The following is a 25,185-nucleotide window of genomic DNA, read 5'->3' as shown; positions in this document are numbered from 1 at the left end:
ACTTTCAGCCTTGCCATTATGTTCAGAGTATATTTTTTCCTGCCAATTGTGTGGCTAAGAGATGAGCCAGTAGCCCAGTAGGTCCCTAGGCTCAACTTGAAAGGCTGAGTTTCAGATTATCAGTTTAGTTCATGGATCTTGCCAGAAGTTTAGAGAAGAAAATAAAAGCATCTTTCCAACTTCCTGTTTTATTGCTCATCTTAAACCCATTCCTTTCTCTTTATTCCCATTCTTTTCTCTTTTTTTGAAACAGAGCTTAGTTATTGACTAATATTAGCACATAGACTGTATTTCATGCTCTCCCTGGAGATTTTCATCTTTTCTTGGTAACAGTCAATCAGAATGCTTCCCTCTCAATAATATTAACATCCAAGATGGTGAGATAAACAAGCTCATTAAGAAGCAAGTTGCTACATGAAGCAAACACCTTAGACTAATAAAGTTTGGCATCCTCTGTGGTACACCCAGGGAAACAATATTAGCAGCCTTGATAGCAGTCTTCATTTAAGAGAAAAGCTCAGGAGGCAGCCAGTTTATCCTGTAGAATTATTTAGGCAGCCTCATCCATTTATGACATCATGTGGAAATGCTAGGCTTACGTGCTCAGAGGTACAATGTTTAGAAGCCATGCTTATTGGAGAAATTTTTCATTCATTTAGGGGGACTTATCTCATTCATTTAACAAATATTTGCTGAGCACTATGACATGCACTGTGCTGGCTGCTGGGCGTACAAAAATGTATAAGATACCTTTCCAGAAAGGAGTTCATGTTCTGCTGGGTGGGACTGGCTGATGTGTGAATAGACCCAAGCTCTAGAAATTTAAATGCAATGACTGAGATGCCCAGAGCAAGCCTGGGTGAACACAGAGAGGGTATAACTAGCATAATTAGGGCTGGGATACTGGATATGAACAATTCTTTGGGCCATATGGCTTTCTTATTTATTTCAAGGAGAGGTTGAAATTTGGGTTCTGCGCATCCCCTACCTTTGAGACCACTGACAAAATCCACCCATTTGGAACCAAGTGATAACCAGTCTTGTGTTGTTTACTGAGTGCCTGTTATATGCCAGGCACCTCTCTATCACAGATAGGAAACAGATTCAGAAAGGGATTAGGTGACTTGCTATTAATAAGTTTCTGGTACAAGCATGATCACATTGATAGTAAATAATAGAATTGAGATTTAAACTCTAGTCACCCAATTCTCTTTTACCCAAGTTCTGCATTTCAGAATGACACTTTCTGAAGCCAGTTAAGGTCCTATTAGCAGAGAAGTGAGGCATGTTTGTTGGATGGGCGGTGGTGGGAGGATGTGGGACAGTGTTGCAGTTATTCTCTTGGTCACTCTCTTAGGAGGTAGAAGCTCCAGATCCCCTGAGAGGGTCATGAATACCAACTAGAGGAGAAAGACATCTTATCCCCTTATTCCTGAAGTTGACATCCCTATCTTCTTTCCAGGATGGCATCAGAGGGACAGACAGCTTCTCCTATCACACACTGCCTCTTCTTCCCTTTTTCTCCCTGCTGACACATATCATCTTTCACCAGCCTCTTCAGTTCAGAGTTATTCCTTGCAATTCACTAATGAAATTCCTGTTTCTTTTGTAATTGTATTTTAACATGGTTCATGCTCTGATACCAAACTTAAATCAAATTCTTTGCAGAAAGACTACCACAGGGTGACAAGCTCCTTTCTGCTAGTCTCATTACTGAAACATTTATTCAGGGCTTCTTGGATGACATGAATGGCTTCCTTTGAGTGCTGCAATGACTTAATATACTACAATCAAAGGATTTAATTTCCTCTGTGGTCTCCTTACTTTGATTTCCTACCTGGAGTTCTCCCTTATTTTAGATGCACAGCTGTGGTGAGGTGAGGGGCTTCTCTTGGGTATAGACCCTGGAGAGAACCTTGAAGCCTGGGGCATAGATCATAGAAGGAGCCTTCATGCCTGGGCTTGTACAGCTTGTTCAGATTCTGACTGACTGGTTTTCTCATTAGGGCACCTTCTCTCTCCAATGGCAGCTAAATATAAAATGAAGAATAAAGCTCTCAGAAAGTGGAGGGCATGATGAGAGCTTCAATCTTCTTGGGGACCCTGGTAAAGGACCCATATCCAAGATACTTTATGAATTTTTCTTCAACAGATATATGCTGGACTCATCAGGGACCCCAAACATGAAAACAGGGTCATGAGAATGAAATCAAGATAAAGACACAAGAATGATCTGGAGATGACCCAAGAAATATACATGTACATTATGAATGCTATGAATAAAACAGATGACTGATGACAGCGTACTATATAGCACCAAAAACTCTAACTTACTGTGGTGACCTGAGTGGGAAGGAAGTCCAAAAGAGAGGGTATGTGTAAATTCATGTTGCTGTACAGCAGAAACTAACACAACCTTGTAAAGCAACTATACTCCAATAAAAATTTAAAAGAAAAAAAATACAAAATTATGGACAGAGACTTTCCTATGGATATTTGTAATGGAGTAAAATATTTATTACTCAGGAGATGACCTTAGTAGGATATAGAAGTGGATTTTTCTTTTTGTTCCAGAATTGGCAATTGGGACTCAAAGAAGGTGATGTGGAAGATCGTGTCCATATATTCTAAGAGTTGGAGACAATTATAGCCATACACCTCTTAAGGCTTAACACAAGGCTTAATAAATGGCTTAATATTTGTCCTTGCTCTAATATTACATGTTACTGAGCAATTTGAACTCAACAACATATAAACATCAAACAAGTGTTTTTCTGATCATCTTCAAGTCTACTGTTTAGTCTCCCTTAGGTGGCACATTTGGTAAAGAATCCTCCTGGCAATGCAAGAGATATAAGAGAAGCAGGTTTGAGCCCTGGGTTGGAAAGATCCCCTGGAGTAGGAAATGGCAACCCACTCCAGTATTCTTGCCTGGAGAATTCCATGGACAGAGGAACCTGGGGGGCTATAGTCCATGGGGTCAGAAAGAGTAGGACGTGACAGAGCAGGCACATGCACACATGAGTGCACTGACCTCTTTAGCAAATCCCATAGTTGTCCAGACATCTTCAGTTATTAAAAAGCCCAGATTAGTTTAATTTAAGAAGCTCATCTCCTCTTTTTCCCTTTCTCCAACTCAGGCTTGATGTTTGGCCCCAATAACCTCGAGGAGAAGGGTCTTATTCTCTCTTCCTGTCCTAGTTCCAGCTTAATTGGGATTGAGAAATGAGAGGCAGGAATAAAAGAGAGGGCAAATGTCATCCTAGGTTGTTGGACATTGTATATAGAATGACCTTGGAGTCAGTGAGTATAGGGACAGATCAAGCCATGGAGAGATCCAGATTCAATTGAAGATCAATTAATTAAACCATCTGATTAACTTCTACAAATATAAGAATTTTATGGCCTAAAAGATTGAAAAAACCACACAGGAATGCACATAAATATTTTAAGGGCCAAGGAAATACAAATTTAGCTAGGTGAAGGAGCAGGTAGGTGGAAGCTTCAGATTTCCATGAGTCACCTGGTACCTGGATGGTGTAGGCTCAGTGGGTTATGTATCCTTGTCCCTAAGCTGATTGTCTTTCAGTCTTAACTATTGAGAGGGTATCCTTCAAAGTTGTTGGATGACCAAATAATTTTAGTAACGTGAAGGTACTTTTGCAGCCCCAAGATTTAGAATTATGTACACTAATGTTTGGGTTTCCCAAGTGGCACTAGTGATAAAGAACTCACTGCCAATGCAGGAGACATAGGGGACATGGGTTCGATCCCTGGGTTGGGAAGATCCCCCTGGAAGAGGGCATGACAATGCACTCCAGTATTCTTGTCTGGGAAATCTGATGGCAAGAGGAGCCTGGAAGGCTATAGTCCATAAGGTCACAAAGAGTTGGACACAACTGAAGTGACTTAGCACACATACACACTAATGTTTAAAATAATTAAATTTATAGTATAATATTTTATAAGGAATCTGTACACACTTATACAAAGGTACTTGCATTTTAAGAGAATTTGACCTATTAAAGTATCTGGTCTATTTGTGATTTTATTTCAAAATGGTAATTAAGTAATAAAGTTGAACTTGTAACTTTAAGTAAAAATCTTACTAAGTTTATCTATTTGCATTAGGACTATTTAGAAGTCTTACATTTACCTTTTTATAAGTATAATTTACTAAATTGGTAAGAGTTTTCTTTTCTTTTTTTGTCTTTCAGGGCTCTGTGTGTGTGTGTGTGTGTGTTTTTTCTCATTGATTTATTTTTATTTTTTTTTACTTTATAATATTGTATTGGTTTTGCCATACATCAACATGAATCGGCCACGGGTATACATGTGTTCCCCATCCTGAACCCCACCCCCACCCCCCGCCCCACCTTCCCTGTACCATCCCTCTGAGTCATCTCAGTGCACCAGCCCCAAGCATCCAGTATCATGCATCGAACCTGGACTGGCAACTCGTTTCATATATGATATTATACATGTTTCAATGCCAGTCTCCCAAATCATCCCACCCTCGCCCTCTCCCACAGAGTCCAAAAGACTGTTCTATACATCTGTGTCTCTTTTGCTATCTCACATACAGGGTTATTGTTAACATCTTTCTAAATTCCATATATATGCGTTAGTATACTGTATTGGTGTTTTTCTTTCTGGCTTACTTCACTCTGTATAATAGGCTCCAGTTTCATCCACCTCATTAGAACTGATTCAAATGTATTCTTTTTAATGGCTGAGTAATACTCCGTTGTGTATATGTACCACAGCTTTCTTATCCATTCATCTGCTGATGGACATCTAGGTTGCTTCCATTCCTGGCTATTATAAACAGTGCTGTGATGAACATTGGGGTACAAGTGTCTCTTTCAATTCTGGTTTCCTCAGTGTGTATGCCCAGCAGTGGGATTGCTAGGTTATAAGGCAGTTCTATTTCCAGTTTTTTAAGGAATCTCCACAGTGTTCTCCATAGTGGCTGTACTAGTTTGCATTCCCACCAACAGTGTAAGAGGGTTCCCTTTTCTCCACACCCTCTCCAGCATTTATTGCTTGTAGACTTTTGGATCACAGCCATTCTGACTGGCATGAAATGGTACCTCATTGTGGTTTTGATTTGCATTTCTCTGATAATGAGTGATGTTGCTCATCTTTTCATGTGTTTGTTAGCTATCTGTATGTCTTCTTTGGAGAAATGTGTATTTAGTACTTTGGCCCATTTTTTCACTGGGTCGTTTATTTTTCTGGAATTGAGCTGTAGGAGTTGCTTGTATATTTTTGAGATTAGTTGTTTGTCAGTTGCTTCATTTGCTATTATTTTCTCCCATTCTGAAGGCTGTCTTTTCACCTTGCTTATAGTTTCCTTTGTTGTGCAGAAGCTTTTGAGTTTAATTAGGTCCCATTTGTTTATTTTTGCCTTTTTTCCAATATTCTGGGAGGTGAGTCATAGAGGATCCTGCCGTGATATATGTTGGAGTGTGTTTTGCCTATGTTCTCCTCTAGGAGTTTTATAGTTTCTGGTCTTATGTTTAGATCTTTAATCCATTTTGAGTTTATTTTTGTGTATGGTGTTAGAAAGTGTTCTAGTTTCATTCTTTTACAAGTGGTTGACCAGTTTTCCCAGCACCACTTGTTAAACAGACTGTTTTTTCCATTGTATATTCTTGCCTCCTTTGTCAAAGATAAGGTGTCCATATGTGCGTGGATTTATCTCTGGGCTTTCTATTTTGTTCCATTGATCTATATTTCTGTCTTTGTGCCAGTACCATACTGTCTTGATGACTGTGGCTTTGTAGTAGAGCCTGAAGTCAGGCAAGTTGATTCCTCCAGTTCCATTCTTATTTCTCAAGATTGCTTTGGCTATTCAAGGTTTTTTGTATTTCCATACAAATTGTGAAATTATTTGTTCTAGCTCTGTGAAAGATACCGTTGGTAGCTTGATAGGGATTGCATTGAATCTATAGACTGCTTTGGGTAGTATACTCATTTTCATTATATTGATTCTTCTGATCCATGAACATGGTATATTTCTCCATCTATTAGTGTCCTCTTTGATTTCTTTCACCAGTGCTTTATAGTTTTCTATATATAGGTCTTTAGTTTCTTTAGGTAGATACATTCCTAAGTATTTTCTTCTTTTTGTTGTAATGGTGAATAGAATTGTTTCCTTAATTTCTCTTTCTATTTTCTCATTATTAGTGTATAGGAATGCAAGGGATTTCTGTGTGTTGATTTTATATCCTGCCACTTTACTATATTCATTGATTAGTTCTAGTAATTTTCTGGTGGAGTCTTTAGGGTTTTCTTTCTTTTTTTAAAAAAAAATTTTATTTTATTTTTAAACTTTACAATATTGTATTGGTTCTGCCATATATCGAAATGAATCCACCACAGGCATACATGTGTTCCCCATCCCAAGCCCTCCTCCCTCCTCCCTCCCCATACCATCCCTCCGGGTCGTCCCAGTGCACCAGCCCCAAGCATCCAGCATTGTGCATCAAACCTGGACTGGTGACTCATTTCATATATAATATTATATGTATATTTCAATGCCATTCTCCCAAATCATTTCACCCTCTCCTCTTTAGGGTTTTCTATGTAGAGGATCATGTCATCTGCAAAGAGTGAGAGTTTTACTTCTTCTTTTCCAATTTGGATTCCTTTTATTTCTTTTTTTGCTCTGATTGCTGTGGCCAAAACTTCCAAAACTATGTTGAATAGTAGTGGTGAGAGTGGGCACCTTTGTCTTGTTCCTGACTTTAGGGGAAATGCTTTCAATTTTTCACCATTGAGGATAATGTTTGCTGTGGGTTTGTGATATATAGCTTTTATTATGTTGGGGTATGTTCCTTCTAGTCCTGCTTTCTGGAGAGTTTTTGTCATAAATGGATGTTGAATTTTGTCAAAGGCTTTCTCTGCATCTATTGAGATAATCATATGGTTTTTATTTTTCAATTTGTTAATGTGGTGTATTACATTGATTAATTTGTGGATATTGAAGAATCCTTGCATCCCTGGGATAAAGCCCACTTGGTCATGGTGTATGATCTTTTTAATGTGTTGTTGGATTCTGATTGCTAGAATTTTGTTAAGGATTTTTGCATCTATGTTCATCAGTGATATTGGCCTGTAGTTTTCTTTTTTTGTGGCATCTTTGTCAGGTTTTGGTATGAGGGTGATGGTGGCCTCATAGAATGAGTTTGGAGGTTTACCTTCCTCTGCAATTTTCTGGAGGAGTTTGAGTAGGATAGGTGTTAGCTCTTCTCTCAATATTTGGTAGAATTCAGCTATGAAGCCGTCTGGACCTGGGCTTTCGTTTGCTGGAAGATTTCTGATTACAGTTTCAATTTCCGTGCTTGTGATGGGTCTGTTAAAATTTTCTATTTCTTCCTGGTTCAGTTTTGGAAAGTTGTAATTTTCTAAGAATTTCTCCATTTCTTCCACGTTGTCCATTTTATTGGCATATAATTGCTGATAGTAGTCTCTTATGATCCTTTGTATTTGTGTGTTGTCTGTTGTGATCTATCCATTTTCATTTCTAATTTTATTGATTTGATTTTTCTTCCTTTGTTTCTTGATGAGTCTGGATAATGGTTTGTCAATTTTATTTATCCTTTCAAAGAACCAGCTTTTGGCTTTGCTGATTTTTGCTATGGTCTCTTTTGTTTCTTTTGCATTTATTTCTGCCCTAATTTTTAAGATTTCTTTCCTTCTACTAACCCTGGGGTTCTTAATTTCTTCCTTTTCTAGTTGCCTTAGGTGTAGAGTTAGGTTATTTATTTGACTTTTTTTCTTGTTTCTTGAGGTATGCCTGTATTGCTATGAACTTTCCCCTTAGCACTGCTTTTATAGTGTCCCACAGGTTTTGTTGTGTTTTCATTTTCATTCATTTCTATGCATATTTTGATTTCTTTTTTGATTTCTTCTGTGATTTGTTGGTTATTTAGCAGCATGTTGTTCAGCCTCCATATGTTGGAATTTTTAATAGTTTTTCTCCTGTAATTGAGATCTAATCTTACTGCATTGTGGTCAGAAAAGATGCTTGGAATGATTTCAATTTTTTTGAATTTACCAAGGCTAGTTTTATGGCCCAGGATGTGATCTATCCTGTAGAAGGCTCCGTGTGTGCTTGCAAAAAAGGTGAAATTCATTGTTTTGGGGGTGAAATGTCCTATATAGATATCAATTAGGTCTAACTGGTCTATTGTATTGTTTAAAGTTTGTGTTTCCTTGTTAATTTTCTGTTTAGTTGATCTATCCATAGGTGTGAGTGGGGTATTAAAGTCTCCCACTATTATTGTGTTATTGTTAATTTCCCCTTTCATATTTGTTAGCAGTTGTATTACATATTGTGGTGCTCCTATGTTGGGTGCATATATATTTATAATTGTTATATCTTCTTCTTGGATTGATCCTTTGATCAGTATGTAGTGTCCTTCTTTGTCTCTTTTCACAGACTTTGTTTTAAAGTCTATTTTATCTGATATGAGTATTGCTACCCCTGCCTTTTTTTTTTTTTTTTGGTCCCTATTTGCATGGAAAATCTTTTTCCAGCCCTTCACTTTCAGTGTGTATGTGTCCCCCGTTTTGAGGTGGGTCTCTTGTAGACAACATATATAGGGGTCTTGTTTATGGATCCATTCGGTCAGTCTTTGTCTTTTGGTTGGGGCATTCAACTCATTTATGTTTAAGGTAATTATTGATATGTATGATCCCATTGCCATTTACTTTATTGTTTTGGGTTCGAGTTTATACACCCTTTTTGTGTTTCCTGTCTAGAGAATCTCCTTTAGCATTTGTTGGAGACCTGGTTTGATGGTGCTAAATTCTCTCAGCTTTTGCTTGTCTGTAAAGCTTTTGATCTCTCCTTCATATTTGAATGAGATCCTTGCTGGGTACAGTAATCTGGGCTGTAGGTTATTTTCTGTCATCACTTTAAGTATGTCTTGCCATTCTCTCCTGGCTTGAAGAGTTTCTATTGAAAGATCAGCTGTTATCCTTATGGGAATCCCCTTGTGTGTTATTTGTTGTTTTTCCCTTGCTGCTTTTAATATCCGTTCTTTGTGTTTGATCTTTGTTAACTTGATTAATATGTGTCTTGGGGTGTTTCGCCTTGGGCTTATCCTGTTTGGGACTCTCTGGGTTTCTTGGACTTGAGTGATTATTTCCTTCCCCATTTTAGGGAAGTTTTCAACTATTGTCTCCTCAAGTATTTTCTCATGGTCTTTCTTTTTGTCTTCTTCTTCTGGGACTCCTATGATTCGAATGCTGGGGCTTTAACACTGTCCCGGATGTCTCTGAGATTGTCCTCATTTCTTTTAATTAGTTTTTCTTTTTTCCTCTCTGTTTCATTTATTTCTACCATTCTATCTTCTGATTCACTAATCCTATCTTCTGCCTCTGTTATTCTACTATTTCTTGCCTCCAGAGTGTTTTTGATCTCATTTATTGCATTATTCATTATATATCGACTCCTTTTTATTTCTTCTAGGTCCTCGTTAAACCTTTCTTGCATCCTCTCAATCCTTGTCTCCAGACTATTTATCTGTGATTCCATTTTGATTTCAGGATTTTGGATCATTTTTCCTATCATTATTTGTAATTCTTTATCAGGTAGATTCCCTATCTCTTCCTCTTTTGTTTGGTTTGGTGGGCATTTACCCTGTTCCTTTACCTGCTGGGTATTCCTCTGTTTCTTCATCTTGTTTATATTGCTGAGTTTGGGGTGTCCTTTCTGTATTCTGGCAGTTTGTGGAGTTCTCTTTATTGTGGAGTTTCCTCACTGTGGGTGGGGTTGTATGGGTGACTTGTCAAGGTTTCCTGGTTAGGGAAGCTTGTGTCAGTGTTCTAGTAGGTAGAGCTGGATTTCTTCTCTCTGGAGTGCAATGAAGTGTCCAGTAATGAGTTATGAGATGTCTATAGTTTTGGAGTAACTTTGGGCAGCCTGTATATTGGAGCTCAGGGCTGTGTTCCTATGTTGCTGGAGAATTTGCATGGTATGTCTTGCTCTGGAACTTGTTGGCCCTTGGGTGGTGCTTGGTTTCAGTGTAGGTATGGAGGCATTTGATGAGCTCCTGTCAATTAATGTTTCCTGGAGTCAGGGTTTGGACTTAAGCCTCCTGCTTCTGGTTTTCAGTCTTATTTTTACAGTAAAAACTTCTCCTTCTATACAGCACCGTTGATAAAACATCTAGGTTAAAGATGAAAAGTTTCTCCACAGTGAGCGACACCCAGAGAGGTTCACAGAGTTACATAGAGAAGAGAAGAGGGAGGAGGGAGTTAAAGGTGACCTGAATGAGATGAGGTGGAATCAATAGAGGAGAGAGCAAGCTAGCCAGTAATCACTTCCTTATGTGAACTCCACAACTGGACTGCTCAGAGATGTTCATGGAATTATATAGAGAAGAGAAGAGGGAGGAAGGAGACAGAGGTGCCCAGGAGGATAAAGAGGGGGAATCAAAAGGAGAGAGACAGATCCAGCCAGTAATCAGTTCCCTAAGTGTTTTCCACTGTCTGGAACACACAGAAATTCACAGAGTTGGGTTGAGAAGAGAGGGGTTAGGGAGGAGACACAGGCGACCTAATGGAGAAAAAGGAGAGTCCAAAGGGGGAGAGAGCAGTCAAGCCAGTAATCTCACTCCCAACTAAAAATGGGTAGTGAAGATTGGGTTCTTAAACGCACAAAATTGATAACAAATGCCAAAAAGCAAAGATTAAAAATCTAGAGTTTGGAATTTCAAAAATACAATATTAAAGAAAAGAAGAAAAAAAATACAGAGGAAAAAAAGTCACAAAAATTATTTATATGTATATATATATATATATATATATGAAGTTTGCTTTTAAAAAATAGGGTCTTTTTTTGCAAAGTAATATAGGTTATAAAAGTGAAAATTAAAGGCATAATAGAAAACTTAAAAATTAAAAAAATTAAAAAAAAAGAATGATCGTAAAAATAGTAAAAATATATCTAGGACTTTCTCTGGTGTTGTTGTGGGCAGTGTGGGGTCAGTTCATTTTTGGATAGTTCCTTGGTCCGGCTTATATTTCTCAAGAACTATAGGTCCCTTCCTATGTAGTTGGTACTAACGACAGGGTTTTAATCTATTGCACCTGTAACTTCCAAGGTGGTTCCCTCTGTTTTAGCTTCTTCTGTTTGCTGGTCTCTTCAGTGTCTGATTTCCTCCCTGACACAAGGGGGCGGTGGTGGACACTTTGTTTTAGGCTCACTTGTTCAGTCGCGCTGTGGGGAGGGAGGGACGCTGCAAAAAAAAACACTGGCGTGTGCTCACAGTATCTCAGCCACACTGGGCCTGCCCCTGCTCATGGCACGTGTACCCTCCCTGCCCACACTGCTCAGGCTCTAGGTTGCTCCATTGAGAACCATTCCAGCTGCATGCACCTCCCAGGTCTAAGCCGCTCAAGTTCAGGCACTCGGGTAGTCCTCAGAGGCACAGACTCGGTTGGGCCTGCATTTTGTACGCTTCCCAGGTCTGATCAGCTCAGGTGATGAGGTGTTAGGCGAGCGCGGTCGTTGTGACTTTTCACCTCCCCCGTCCCTGCAGCTCGGTTTTCTGGGTGTACAACGAGCGCACCTTCTCAGGCGGATGTTGACCATCCAGAATCCCAAGAAGTCTTAGTTAGCAAAGAAGCCTGCTTACAGTTTTGTAGATAATGTCTCCCTGGGGCTGAGATTGCCCCCTTCCGGTTCTGGCTACCTGTCACCATAGGGGGATGGTCTGCAGCCGGCTATCTCTGTTCAGTCCTTTGTTCTGTGCACGGGCCTGGCAGTGTCTTAAGTTAGGGCTGGCTTTTCACATGGTAGTTATCCCACAGTCTGGTTTGCTAGCCCAGGTTAGTTCGCTCAGTTTGCGCTCGGGCATTCAGGCCAGATCCTTACTCTAAGCAATGCAGCCCGCGCCTCCCTGCCCAGCCCCCACTTGCTAGTGGCAGGTGCAGGCGTCTGTGCTGCTTCTCCACTGGGGGAGTTACCGTTGGGCTCATAATCTGTGGGTTTTAATTATTTATTTATTTTTCCTCCCTGTTATGTTGCCCTCTGTGCTTCCAAGGCTCACCACAGACTCGGCAGTGAGAGTGTTTGCTGGTGTTTGGAAACTTCTCTCTTTTTAAGACTCCCTTCCCGGTACAGAGCTCTGTCCCTACCTCTTTTGTCTCTCTCTCTCTCTCTTTTTTTTTTTTTTTTGGTCTTTTATATTTTTTCCTACCTCCTTTCGAAGACAATGAGCTGCTTTTCTGGGTGCCTGATGTCCTCTGCCGGCATTCAGAAGTTGTTTTGTGGAATTTACTCAGCGTTTAAATGTTCTTTTGATGAATTTGTTGGGGAGAAAGTGGTCTCCCCGTCCTATTCCTCCGCCATCTTAGGACTGCCTCGCCCGTAAGAGTTTTCAAGTACATGGAAAGGTATTTTTGTTTTGTTGAATCAGACACCTGAGGAACTTAGGGAAATAAAGTATATTTAATAATTTAATGTATAAATGCAACTTAAAATATTTGAAGGAATTGAACTAAGTTTGTAAATGTGTTAACTATAGCTTCTTAAAAAGCAATTGTTAATTATGGCTACAACTATAAATAGAATCATAAGATCTGTAGGCTAAACTTAAAAGCTTCAGAAAGAACTGGAGTTTTGAATAAATTGAATATTAACTTCAAAGTCAAAGAAACCTCTGAATAATCTTTTCTCTGCACCCAATTTCCCTTGTCAGCCACCTGTCAGAGGCCTCTTTTAGTTGCTGCTTCTCCTCTGGCTCACAATGACAGTCCACAAAAGTCCTGTGTGTGGCAGGCCTGAAGGCATCCTTTGGGGTCCCTGCATGAGATGGAGGGTGGATGGGGGGGCCCTACTACAACATGGAACAGTTCTCCAATATGGAACAGTTAACTCTCCCTTAATATCTTCCAAGAATCTTTTGCAATTTCTGGTTGCAGGGGGTACCTTACTGCAGCTCAGCCTTCTTAGTTGGGGTAAAAACAAGATGCCTCAAACCTTACTCAAACTTTCTGTAGCATCTGTATGGCTCACAGGAAATTCATGCATCCATGCTGTAATCAACAGTGGCAGCACAGGCTGTTCTACCATCACTTGACCTAACTTCATATTCATCACTCTCAGTCTTCTGCTCAGATAGTTTCAGTTGCTAATCAGCAAATCTGTCCCTTACAAAGATGTTCAATCTGGGGATAATATGCCATTTTTACCTTTCTACAGGTACCTATAATTTCAACAATTGGTTTCCTTGGGACTTCCTGCATAGTCTGGGGTAGAGAAAACCACCCACAAAAACACAAGCTTATGACTTAAGACTTCAGTGACTCCATCAATCTCTTTCTGCAATGCCCCGAGTTTTAAACTAGATTTTAAAAAGTGGATAGGTTCTGTATTGTTGGTTTGTATTAGAAAACAGTTTGGCTCCCTCTCAATCAGCCTGAGAGAGGTTTTTGGCTATCCTTGTAGGCTATATTTATAAGAAACCTTTTTGTCTAGTCTTGAGATCAGGTAGCCAATTTCTTGAGCTGCATGAAACATCCAGTCAGCACCCTATAATTCTGTTTATAGCCCCAGCTGTTAGTTTAAGTAAGCGTTATAAACAGGAGGTAAGATGACATGTAAGGTTCCAATCTGTCTTTTCCACGGATGACTGTCATTCCTTGGAAATCTGGAATGTTCTTATTAAGCATGACTGGAGTTATTGCTGCCCACTTAATTACACCATGTAGGTTTTGGGGGCTCTCGTGCAGGCACACCTGACAATCGGGCCCAGGATGGAAACCTGGCTGCCAGATCATGTTCAGGTTCACCCCAGCAGGATTTACTTTTCAAGTATCCCTGGAATTGCCTTACCACACAGAAGCAAGAGTTGAAACCTGCTGTTGTTACTGAATAATGTTCTCTCGCTTTGTTGAACCAGACCTCACTTGTGTTCAGAGTCACAGCTGGATACCTGGCTGTGATGATGTTATGCATAGGGATTCTGAGGAAGCTGCTTTATTTTTACTCAAGATGCTGTTTTGTACCTTCTAAGAGCAACAACTTTTGTACAGTCTCGCCTCTCTCCCCACCAACCCCCAGCCAGCCCACCCAGGACAATTAGGTACTGTTGGGAATGACAACAGTGACTATCACCATAAAAGCAAGTTGACTAATGGTATATGTATTTATTGAGCACAAATTCAATGTTAGTGCTGTCACAGGTGTTTTACAGGTGCCAACTCACTTGGTTTTTATAGCCATTCCACTTCCATGAGGTAGGTATTATTGTTACACCCATTTTGTAGATGAAGAAACTGAGGCATAGTGAGGTTGAGTAACTTACCCAAGCTCTCACAGCCAGGATTGGAGTCAGAATGAAATCTGAGCATTCTTTTTGATTTTAAATATTTTTAACTTCTTTATTGAACTTATTACAGTACTGCTTTTTCTATGTTTCAGGGTATTTTTGACCTCAAGTCATGTGGAATCTTAGCTTCCCAACGAGGGATTGAACCTGTACCCCTTACATTAGAAGACAAAGTCTTAACCACTAGACTGCCAGGGAAGTCCCTGGAATCCAAACATTCTGACTATCACATGCTCTAGATATAGCAATCCTCATACTTTGCCAATATACCTAAGTCTCAAAATTACTGGGCTTTCTCTAGTTAAAGTGTTTACAGGGAATCTACTTGGCCCAGACATCTTGAGAGGACCCCAAATGTTTAAATTGGAACTTGCCAATAAGAAAAAGAAGTCTTCCTCATTTTATCACCATAGTACTCCTGACAATAGACGATTCTCTCCAAAGGCACTGAGAATGTTATTTAATTAACCAAAATCTAATTTACCAACAATTTTGCCCCAAAGCTGTCTTAAATAGAAGCTCTCTTTCTCCATAGAAAGAGGAAATTCTGTGGTGAGGTCCCACATGAATTGCTGGTGAATTCGAAAGATTCAACCTATCTTCAGTTCTGAGTGCATTTAATAAATATCCGCCAACAGCATAAGACAGGAAGGCAGACCTTTAAATATGCTGTTTTATGGAAAGACAAAAGTCTAGGATGTTAGGTTGTTTTGGAGAGGGAAATGGCAACCCACTCCAGTATTCTTGCCTAGAGAATCCGTGGACAGAGGAGCCTGGTGGTCTGCTGTCTATGGGGTCTCACAGAGTCAGACATGACTGAAGCAACTTAGCATGCATGCATGCATTGGAAAAGGAAATGGCAACCCACTCCAATGTTCTTACTGGAGAATCCCAGGGACGGAGGAGCCTGGCGGGGTGCTGTCTATGGGGTCGCACAGAGTCAGACACGACTGAAGCAACTTAGCAGCAGCAGCAGCAGTGGGTGGTTTAGTTCATCTAAAACAATTCTTTCTCTAATATTCCATGTAAGTAAGCTGAGAGTTTTGTAAAGTTAATTCGTTTAAGTGCAACCTCAAGTCATTGAAGCTAATTTGTCACTTTCACTTAAGTCTTTTCACCATGTTTGTGAACAGGAGTTAAGAAATGTGAGCCAATAGCTTGTCGAAATTCAAGAGAGCTTTCATGAGTTGTGTTTGGATCTACAGCAGTCAAGAGCCATTGTTGAGGCTGACATTATTAGTAAAATCTTCACAGGATGGTCAGAAAGACTTGAATGGACACAAGGATGGGAACTAGATTCAAGAGAGTGCTAAGCAATTTTAGATAGTAATCAGTGTTGAGCATGGTGGTTGTTTAACCAGGGAGAAACTTACTGTTACTCCTGACAAGAAATATGGTAACTGGATGCATGACGCTTGTGTTGACATGTGAGTGGGGTAGAATGGTGCAGTCTCTGAACCTGGACTCCTAGATTCTTTTTTTTTTTTTTTTCTTTTTTTTAAAAAAATTGAGATAAAATTGACATATAATACTGTGTAAGTTTAAGATATACAAAATATTGATTGAATATTTATATATTTGCAAATGACCATCACCAGAGCATTAGCTAACACTTCTATCATATCACATAATTATTATGTCATTTTTTGCCGTAAGAAGAATTAAGATCTAGTCTCTTAGCAACTTTGAAGTTTATAGTATAGTTTTGCTAACTATAATTTCTATGCTATCCATTAGATCTCCACGATGGACTGCTAGATTTGAATCCTGGCCCTTCCTCTTAGTAGCTGTGTGATTTGGGGCAAATCTCTTAACCTCTCTGCCTCCATTTCCTTATTTGTAAACTGTAGATAGTCTTTTAGGGTTGTTGGGAGGATTTAATATTAATGCATATAAAGTACTTACAACAGTGTCTGGCACACAGTAAATAATATGCAAATATGTAGTTATTATTATTGTTAAAGATAGTTTAAAAAAAGTCACCGTGGTTGTTGTTGTTTGTTTAGTTGCTAAGTCTGACTCTTCTGTGACCCTGTGGACTGTACCTGCCAGGCTCCTCTGCTCATGGAATTTCCCAGGCAAGAATACTGGAGTGGATTTCCATTCCTTTCTCCAGGGGATCTCCCAACACAGGGATTGAACCCGTATATCCTGCAGTAGCATGTGATTTCTTTATCATTGAGCCACCAGAGAAACCCATCTCTGCACTATTGCCTTTGAAAATCTCTAGCAGTGGCATGGATCCTGATCTACCGAGTATTTTGGAATAGTCCATCTGATAATTCTAGACATCCACTCTAACTTATGTTCTAATGGCCAGTCCTGCTCTGGGATTTTAGACTTTTGGAGCTTCTCTTTCATGAGGCTTGAAGGTGAGACTTAGAGACAAACACTTCTCAAATAGATTCAATTACTCAAGGTTATGGCACCCTCTAGTGTATGCTGAATGTTGATGTTTTCAAGTTCTCCGCATCTCAGAAAATCTGAGCCACCAGAATCAGAAATCTCTTGGTGCTGGGAAAATCAGCAGCTCATGGGTGCTGGGAAAATCAGGCTGTTGGAGTTGACCTCTCCGGATCAATTTTGAGACTTCAATGTATATCTAAGCTCCTGGACTCTTCACCGTTAGCAACTGCAATGGAGGATGAAAGCCTCTCTAGTCATGATAGCCTTTGTTCTCTCAAGTCCTTTCCCTGTGTTGTTGACAATGTGGGAGAGGGACACCATGATCATGAGTCAGCCTATGAAGGACATGCTGACAGGCAAATTCCAGACAAATGCTGCAACTAAACAAAGTCCAGACATTGGTCTAGTAAAGATGTAACTGCATTTAAGTAGGAAACATGAGTGAGGATGACTCCCTAGGTGTTTAGAAAGGAAGAGACCAAGGGAAGTGCTTCTCTTTCAGGACAAGATAAAAGGTTACACACAGGAGGCAACATTTCAGAAGCTGCTTGGATGACTGAACAGAGAATCTTTTGCTCTGGAGTGGGTGGGATTTGGGGAAGGCAGAGGCTGAGGTGTGCCTGGGCTGAGACAAAGATCTGTGTCCTGCTTTTAAATTATGAACATAGTCTTTCCTGAATACCTTCTTTACTGTGCTGGTCCTCATGGCCTTAGAGGTGACAGGAAATTGAGAGTGTAGTAGGCAGTGGAAGAGGCAGAATGACTGAGCACAGGCACATCTGCCTGTGGGCTGAGCAGAGTTCTTGAGTGGGGGCCTGGATCCCTTCTGGCTTGGACATTTTCCCTGGATGGTTTCCTTCTTGTAAATGGGATGTGGTTCCCTCCCCCACATGCATCCGGGTACGAGGTGCAGTGACTTCTGCTTTATCTGGCCACCTTGACTGAGGATGGTGTTGCCAGTAAGTCCACCCTTCCATATTTAACAGTGCTCACTAAAACTATGAGAAAAACTGTGTGTATGTGTGTTAGGAGAGGATGAATGTCAAAGCTTACCATACAGCATCAGTTCTAAAATGTAGAGGGTTTTATTCACATTTTCCCAACTCTGAAATTGAGATGCTTCTTATATTTAAAATTGTGTTTCATAATTGCTGATAGTTTTATTTCTTTAGTAGTATATAAAGTAATAATAAAATTGAAATTATAATCATTGACATCCTGATGATTATAATTGATGAAATGTGGTAGCAACGAAACAATTTTTTCACCTAAGACCAACCCTCTTCCAGAATTCTGCTTTTCCCAAGACCACCTCAAAACTTCCAAATGCAAAATTTACTCTTCAGATTTATTGCATCTCAGATCAAAAGCATTGGTATTTTTAGTGGATGTCATTGTGATCTGTGCAGGCCACCCCTCCAGGGGACACATTGTTGGTCAACAGCTCTCAGATGAAGAGAACTTCCTGAGACTTAATCCCTATCCTGGGTCCAGGCTTCATCCAATGGCTTGTTGGTATGGAGATACGAAGGTTTAGACTGTTCCCTCAACTGGGAATAATTTTGAAGGGCCATCCAACTCCAGAGCCTCCTATAAGATTGACTGAACTCTTTGTTGCAACTGCTTTGCAGTTCAACTTTTCTCTTTGCGCAGTTGTGCTTCCTTTACTTACTTACAGGTGTTAATTCCAAGAGTATTTCCCTGTATCCTCAGCTCTGTAACAGAGCCTGCTTTTCAGGGAACCAACCTGTTGGTATTAGGGGAAGTTCAAGAAACTCTAATACGGGGTTTTGAGGCTGGATCTCCTGCTGATGGGCCATCAGTGAGTTGCTGATGGCTCACAGCCTTCACCTGAGTGCCTCCTGAAGACTTACCTTCAGCTGATTAACATGAGGCCAGACTTGCCCAGGATTAATATGAGGTCACACTGCTGCCAGTGACTGCTCAATGTTAGGTAAGTGCCTAGCCCCCTTTACGCATGTATTTGTGCTTTAATAAACAGTTAAAATATACATTATTTCTAGGATGTTCACACCTTATAGAAGCAAGGTGGAAGCTGAATTATGTTCAGCATCATCACCAAAAGAAGAGATCTGAGAAGTTGATATACTGGGAGTGGGGGCAGGGGCAGGGGAAATCCCACAAAAGAGAATTAGAAAGTTTAGAGGCAAGATTTTGGATGTCACTGAACTTCGTTCCAATTCCTCAGGCCTTCTCGGGTTTCTCTAGTCCCTAGAGCACTAAGCAAAGGGCTGATTTTGGCAGCTATCATTGACATATGCAAACAGGCTAAAAGCTTTCCCCTGGCTTTCCCAAATGTGTTAACAAAGCTGACTTAAGAGCAGCAATTCATTTTTTACCAACTTTTTAAAGCTTGATTGTGTGTATGATGTTAAAGATGATAGCATGTTGATGAGCCAAGATACTAGGCTTGAGTGTGAGTTGGAGAGAGAAGAGGTACCTAGAGAAAGCACTCTATAGAGCATTCTACTGTGGTAAATTCTCTCTCCCCTTCTTATCATTGTCTTCATCCTCTTGTGAGAAACCTGTCATATATCTTAGCTTTTGTTCCATCAAGGGCTGGTTACTGTTCTTCCTCACCATCTTCAAGATTCCTGGTTTCTCCAACTTAAAAAGTGACACATATATGACAGCAATTATCAGTGGTCAAAGTCGAAGTGTCAGCCTTTTGAAAACAAGAGTTTCAGTCCCCTCTGGAGGGGCTTTGCATCAACTCAGAGATTCTGCAATTTCCCTCCTGCATCCAGAACTGGCCTGGGCATCACCTGAACTTTCATTTATGTTATCTTCATGGATATTGACCATCTCATAAATTTATTTCTAAAAAGTGTATCTCTAAGAAAACTTCCAGCACATTTTTTAGGATTCAAGTATAAGGCCAGAAAATGATAGGCTAGTGCCCTCTTTTTGAGCCCAGGTCCTAGAGGCAGCTGCTTCTATGTGAAAATCAGAACAAAGTGTATTATTAGTGGGCTCTATGATCTCCCTTGCTCTCACAAGAGCAGCCATCAGAATCCCTAAAGTTCACTTTGAAAATGGTTAACTCACTAGAGCATATTTCTAATGAAGAGCTCAACATTATATTTGTTAAAGAAGAAAAAGAAAATGATAGAAAGTTCCTTTTCTATATAAAGTCATTGTCTCAAATGCATCTGACTGGGAAAAATATCACACAAATGCTGTCATACCATCATACCTGCAATATTTCTTCCAAAGCACTCTTATCACTTATCTTAAGCTTAATCACCCAATCTCACCACTGAATTCCTATGATATCCATCATGCCTTCTGTGTTTCTCTTCCATGAAAGGCCAGGAGAGCTGGGAATTAAAAAAAAAAAAAAAACAGACTTGGTGTTTTGAGTTTGATTCCATGAGTAGAAATTTTCTTGGTCTTTCATTCAAATATTTTAAAACCAGTGTGTAAACAGAATTATTTACTACAATCTAGACAAGATATAACAGTGGCAATATAGTGGCAAGAGCATGTCTTAGGCATCAGGAAGCCTGGGTCTTGTTCTGGATCTTCTTTTCATGAGTAATGTGATCTTCAGTCTTCACTCCATTAGACCTTAGCTTTCCCTCTCTGGAAAAAAAACAAAACAACCTTTTTCTACCCTATCTCACATTTTTTTGAGAATTTCATGAGAATGTGAAAGTGATTTATAAACTGGAAAGCTCTAACCAAATGAAGGGAGACTGTTAATATGTTGATGCTTGTCCCACCAGCCCCTTGCTCCTTCACTATCATTTCTGCCTCCATCACTTCTTAGGGAGAAAAAATGATTATGGCTAAGAGGGAAAGGGAACACTGGAAAATCCTAATCTTAATCTTTTTGCCCTTTTACATTCAAGGTCATTCATCAATATGAAATTTTGATCTTTAAACAGGATAGTCCCAGGAGAAAGGAAATATTTCTTTTGTCCTTAATTCTGCTTGTTAGAGAGCACAGACTTCCACATAACAATCGAAATTTAGGAATCCATATTCTCAGAATCGTATTTTTCCCTAAACAGCCTAAACATTCATTAACACAGGCCTCCTGTTCTCCATGATTGGGAAGACTCAGAATGAGGCTTATGTTATGTAATTGCTAAATGATAGTCTCTGAAACTTCCAGGGCCATGAATCCCTTATGTTTCAGGATACTACATGCTATCATGATGTAACATTTATTTTAATGCCCCAGAGATGCACTGAGTAACAGTGTAGCAAATCAACCCCATCTTTCTGCTCACCTGAAACTCTTAGGCAATTTAAACCACGTTTGGTGTTTATAATTATTTTGTGATTCAATTTGCAGAGCTGAAACAATTATTAGGTATGTAGGTAATATATAAAGCTTAAAAAGAGATTTTGATTTTTTTTAAATACATACATACCCACTTGGTCACTAGTAGAAGGAGGAATATTTACCTGACTCTGCTTGACTACTTCTTTTGGCTTCAGGAGAGTAAAGAGACAGGATATTCTACATATATGCATCTCAGGAGCAAAAACTCATTGTAGAGATAGATGCTCACTTTGGTTATTAGGACTTGTAAGGATTTTACCCATTGAAGACTATACTTGAGTTTCCAAAGACTTAGATCAACTGAAATCCATTCCAGAACAGCCTCTGATAGGAGCTGCCTTCAGAAATGATTGAATCTTTCAGTAGCTTCTCTTGCTGAGATAGTGGAGTAACCAGATAAAAGTGCCCTGGATCAATAAGTGCTCACACTAAAAAAATTTTTCTTTGTTGGAGGATAGTTGATTTACACGAAGAAGGCAATGGCACCCCACTCAAGTACTCTTGCCTGGAAAATCCCATGGACGGAGGAGCCTGGAAGGCTGCAGTCCATGGGGTTGCTGAGGGTCAGACACGACTGAGTGACTTCACTTTCACTTTTCACTTTCATGCACTGGAGAAGGAAATGGCAACCCACTCCAGTGTTCTTGCCTGGAGAATTCCAGGGATGGGGGAGCCTGGTGGGCTGCCGTCCATGGGGCCGCACAGAGTCGGACACGACTGAAGTGACTTACCAGCAGCAGCAGTTGATTTACAATGTTGTATTATTTTCAGGTTTACAGACAAGTGAATAAGTTCTGCATATACATATATCCATTCATTCTTAGATTCTTTTTGCATATAATCTGGGCTTCCCAGGTGTTGCTAGTGGTAAAGAAGCTGCCTGCCAATGCAGGAAACGTGGGTTTGATCCCAGGGTTTGGAAGATCTCCTGGAGGAAAGCATGGCAACCCACTCCAGGATTCTTGCCTGGAGAATCCAATGGACAGAGGAGCCTGGTAGGCTACAGTCCATGGGGTCACAAAGGGTTGGACACGACTAAAAAGACTTAGCATGATCATATAGGCCATTACAGACTGTTGAGTAGAGTTCCCTGTGCTATACAGTAGGTCCTTATTAGGTATCTATTTTATAGATAGATATGTATATGCCAATTCCAGTCTCCCAATTTGTCCCTCCACCTTTACCCCTGGTAACCATAAGTCTGTTTTCTACATCTGTGATTATTTCTACTTTGAGTGTTCACACCAAGGGCCATTGTTCTATAGAAATTGCCTGGTACCACAGAACTCTGCATGAGCAGGAAATACATCTTTGTTGCTTTAATCCTCTGAGATTTTTTTAGAGGGTGGAGGGTTGTTTGTTATAGCAGCATAACCGTATTAGTCTACTCAGACTGCCATAACAAAATATCATATTCTGATTATCTTAAGAGAAATGTATTCTCTCACAGTTCTGGAGACCAGGAAGTTCCAGATCAAGGTGATGGTTGATTCAGTTTTTGGTAAGAGCTCTCTTCTTAGCTCATAGGTGGCATCCTTTCCTCTGTGCCCTCAGAGAGAGGGAGGGGCAGGGATTTCTGATCTCTTCTTATAAGGACACTAATCTGACCATAAAGACCTCATTTTCATGAATTCATCTATACTAAATCACCTTCTAAAATCTCCATTTCCAAATACAATCTGGGCTTCAACACATGAATCTTGGGAAAACCAGTTTAGTCCAAAACAATAATCTAGCCTGTGCTGATTAATTTAGTAATGATTTTAAGATTTCTTAGCATCTTAATATCTCTTTTATATACAATATAAATTTGGGAATATAAAAATGTCAACATAAGTTTTATCTCTGCAAATATTACCGTGTCTTTTTTGGCTATGCTGGAAATGACCTCAGTGGAACTTGAATCTTCTAGTTCTTGAGCTTCTAGTTCAAGAAAGCATGTCACTGACTATCTCCTAAGGCTTCCTAAAGTTCCTGGGTCCTTCAGGACCCAGAAGGTTACTATAATATTTTCTCCTCTTGGGTTCTATGCTGAGTGGGGAAAACTGGGACATTCATGTTTACTCAGTTCACACTCTCTTCCTCTCCTTCTCTCAGTAATCAACTAGGATGGGTAAAGTGGATTTCCACTTTCTTTTACTGTCTAGCAGAATTTCCCACTCTTCTTTCCAAGAAGGCTTTGTTTTTCTCTCTTTCTCTGGGAAATAAGGGAAGAGGCAGGGAGGGAAACTGACTTATTGATAAGGGGAAATAGAAGTATGATATCCATGTTCCCACTTTGTGTTTAATAGAATTATTTTATCAATAGTATATTCACTGCTAAGTGATGAGGTACATGAAGAGAGGAATTGGGTCTATTTTTCTCACATCACTCCTTGGAAGAAAAGCCATGACAAACCTAGACACCATACTAAAAAAGAGAGACATTACTTTGTTGACAAAGGTCCATATAGTCGAAGCTAGGGGTTTTCCAGTAGTCATATATCGATGTGAGAGTTGAACCATAAAGAGGACTGAGCACTGAAGAACTGATGCTTTTGAACTGTGGTGTTGGAAATGACTCCTGAGAGTCCCTTGGGCAGCAAGATCAAACCAGTCAATTCTAAAGGAAATCAACCCTGAAAATTCACTGGAAGGACTGATGCTGAAACTGAAGCTCCAATAATTTGGTCACCTGATTCAAAGAGCTGACTGATTGGAAAAGACCCCAGTGTTTGGAAAAATTGAGGGCAGGAGGGGAAGAGGGCAACAGAGAATGTTTGGTTGGCATCACTGACTCAATGGACATGAGTTTGAGCAAACTCCAGGAGATAGTGAAGGAAAGGGAAGCCTGGTGTGGTGCACTCCATGGGGTTGCAAAAAGATGGATCCAACTGAACAGCAATAATCCCTAGACTAGCACATTGCCTAACACAGAAAAGGAGAGCCATATTCATCCTTCAGAATGGAGATGATTTGATACCAAGCAGATGTTCTTGACCTCATGCTTCTCTCTCTCTCCTTTCCAATGCCTCCTTCATACTTCTCCAAAGCTTGGCTCCAATGCTACTTCCTCCATGAGCTCAATAGTTAGAATGAATAACACATGAATTAGTGTGATAACACTCTGTTCAGTTGCTCAGCCATGTCCGACTCTTTGCGACCCCGTGGACTGGCATGCTGCAGCATTCTAGGCTTCCCTGTCCATTACCAACTCCCAGAACTTGCCCAAAATCATGTCCATTGAGTCAGTGATGCCATCCAACCATCTCATCCTCTGTCGTTCCATGTGATAGCACTATCTTGACTTAATTGTTTCTGTGATTATGTCCCTTACTAGTTGCGGAGAGCAGACTGCTGTATTATTAAACTTTGTGTATCCCTCACTCTCCTTACTATTCTCAATTATGCCTTGTTTGTTGATTTTAGTAGGTGTTTAGTGAACATTTGTTGAATTAAAATGAGTTCTCACTCTCGTTCTCTCTCTCTCTTTTTAACTTCCTAGGAATAGATTCTATAGAATTCCACACTATTTCTACATCAATTTGTGTGTGTGTCTTTGTTCATCAGCAGTATCTTCGATCTGTTTGCCTATCTGACACCTGAGGTTGTCTAGCATAGTTTTAGTATGGGAAGGGCTCAGCAAATGCTTTGTGCTGACAAATGGATAATGAAGCACACAGGGACAAGAAACTGGCCTGGGGTCCCACCGTGGCAAGGTAGAGGTTGAACTTCTTGTGTAGAGTTTAATTCTGGTTCCATGCCTTCTTCTCATTTATCATTCTTCAGCTCAGCAATCAATTTCTTAACTTAGCTGAACAGAGAATAATGCTAACGAGGGCAAAGCTGTAAAACTGGTTCTGTAAGAATGCTTGGCCTGGCTCTGTTTACAGCCATAGGCTGGAGTACCAGTGATAGCCACAGCTATCTTGGAAATGCAATATCCAATTACAAGGGGTTCAGGCAACAAAGTGACACCTCCAAATGCATACACTATGCATGTGCCCACAGCATTACTTTTGTAAAAGAAGCAATCTTCTTTCTACTAAATTTATTTAATTCCCAAGAAGAGCATTGGCTGAAAATCCATCCAACTTCCTATTGATTGATCTTGGAGTGCCTGAATCCCTACTG

General features: G+C 40.0%; 1 long non-coding RNA gene across 1 annotated transcript in view; it reads left to right on the top strand.

The window, feature by feature from the left end:
- The first annotated feature begins 18,654 nt into the window (after positions 1-18,654).
- The window catches only part of LOC129655905 (uncharacterized), a 33,680-nt gene continuing 27,149 nt past the window's right edge, over positions 18,655-25,185 (top strand). Inside the window, exon 1 of the long non-coding RNA XR_008716130.1 lies at positions 18,655-18,711. This is a non-coding gene — a long non-coding RNA (uncharacterized LOC129655905). The remainder of the gene's footprint in view (positions 18,712-25,185) is intronic.

This window comes from Bubalus kerabau, chromosome 6 (genome assembly GCF_029407905.1).
Source record: "Bubalus kerabau isolate K-KA32 ecotype Philippines breed swamp buffalo chromosome 6, PCC_UOA_SB_1v2, whole genome shotgun sequence".
Classification (NCBI taxonomy): domain Eukaryota; kingdom Metazoa; phylum Chordata; class Mammalia; order Artiodactyla; family Bovidae; genus Bubalus; species Bubalus kerabau.
Note: the sequence above shows the minus strand (reverse complement) of the source record. Positions and strands in the feature narration are given on the sequence as shown.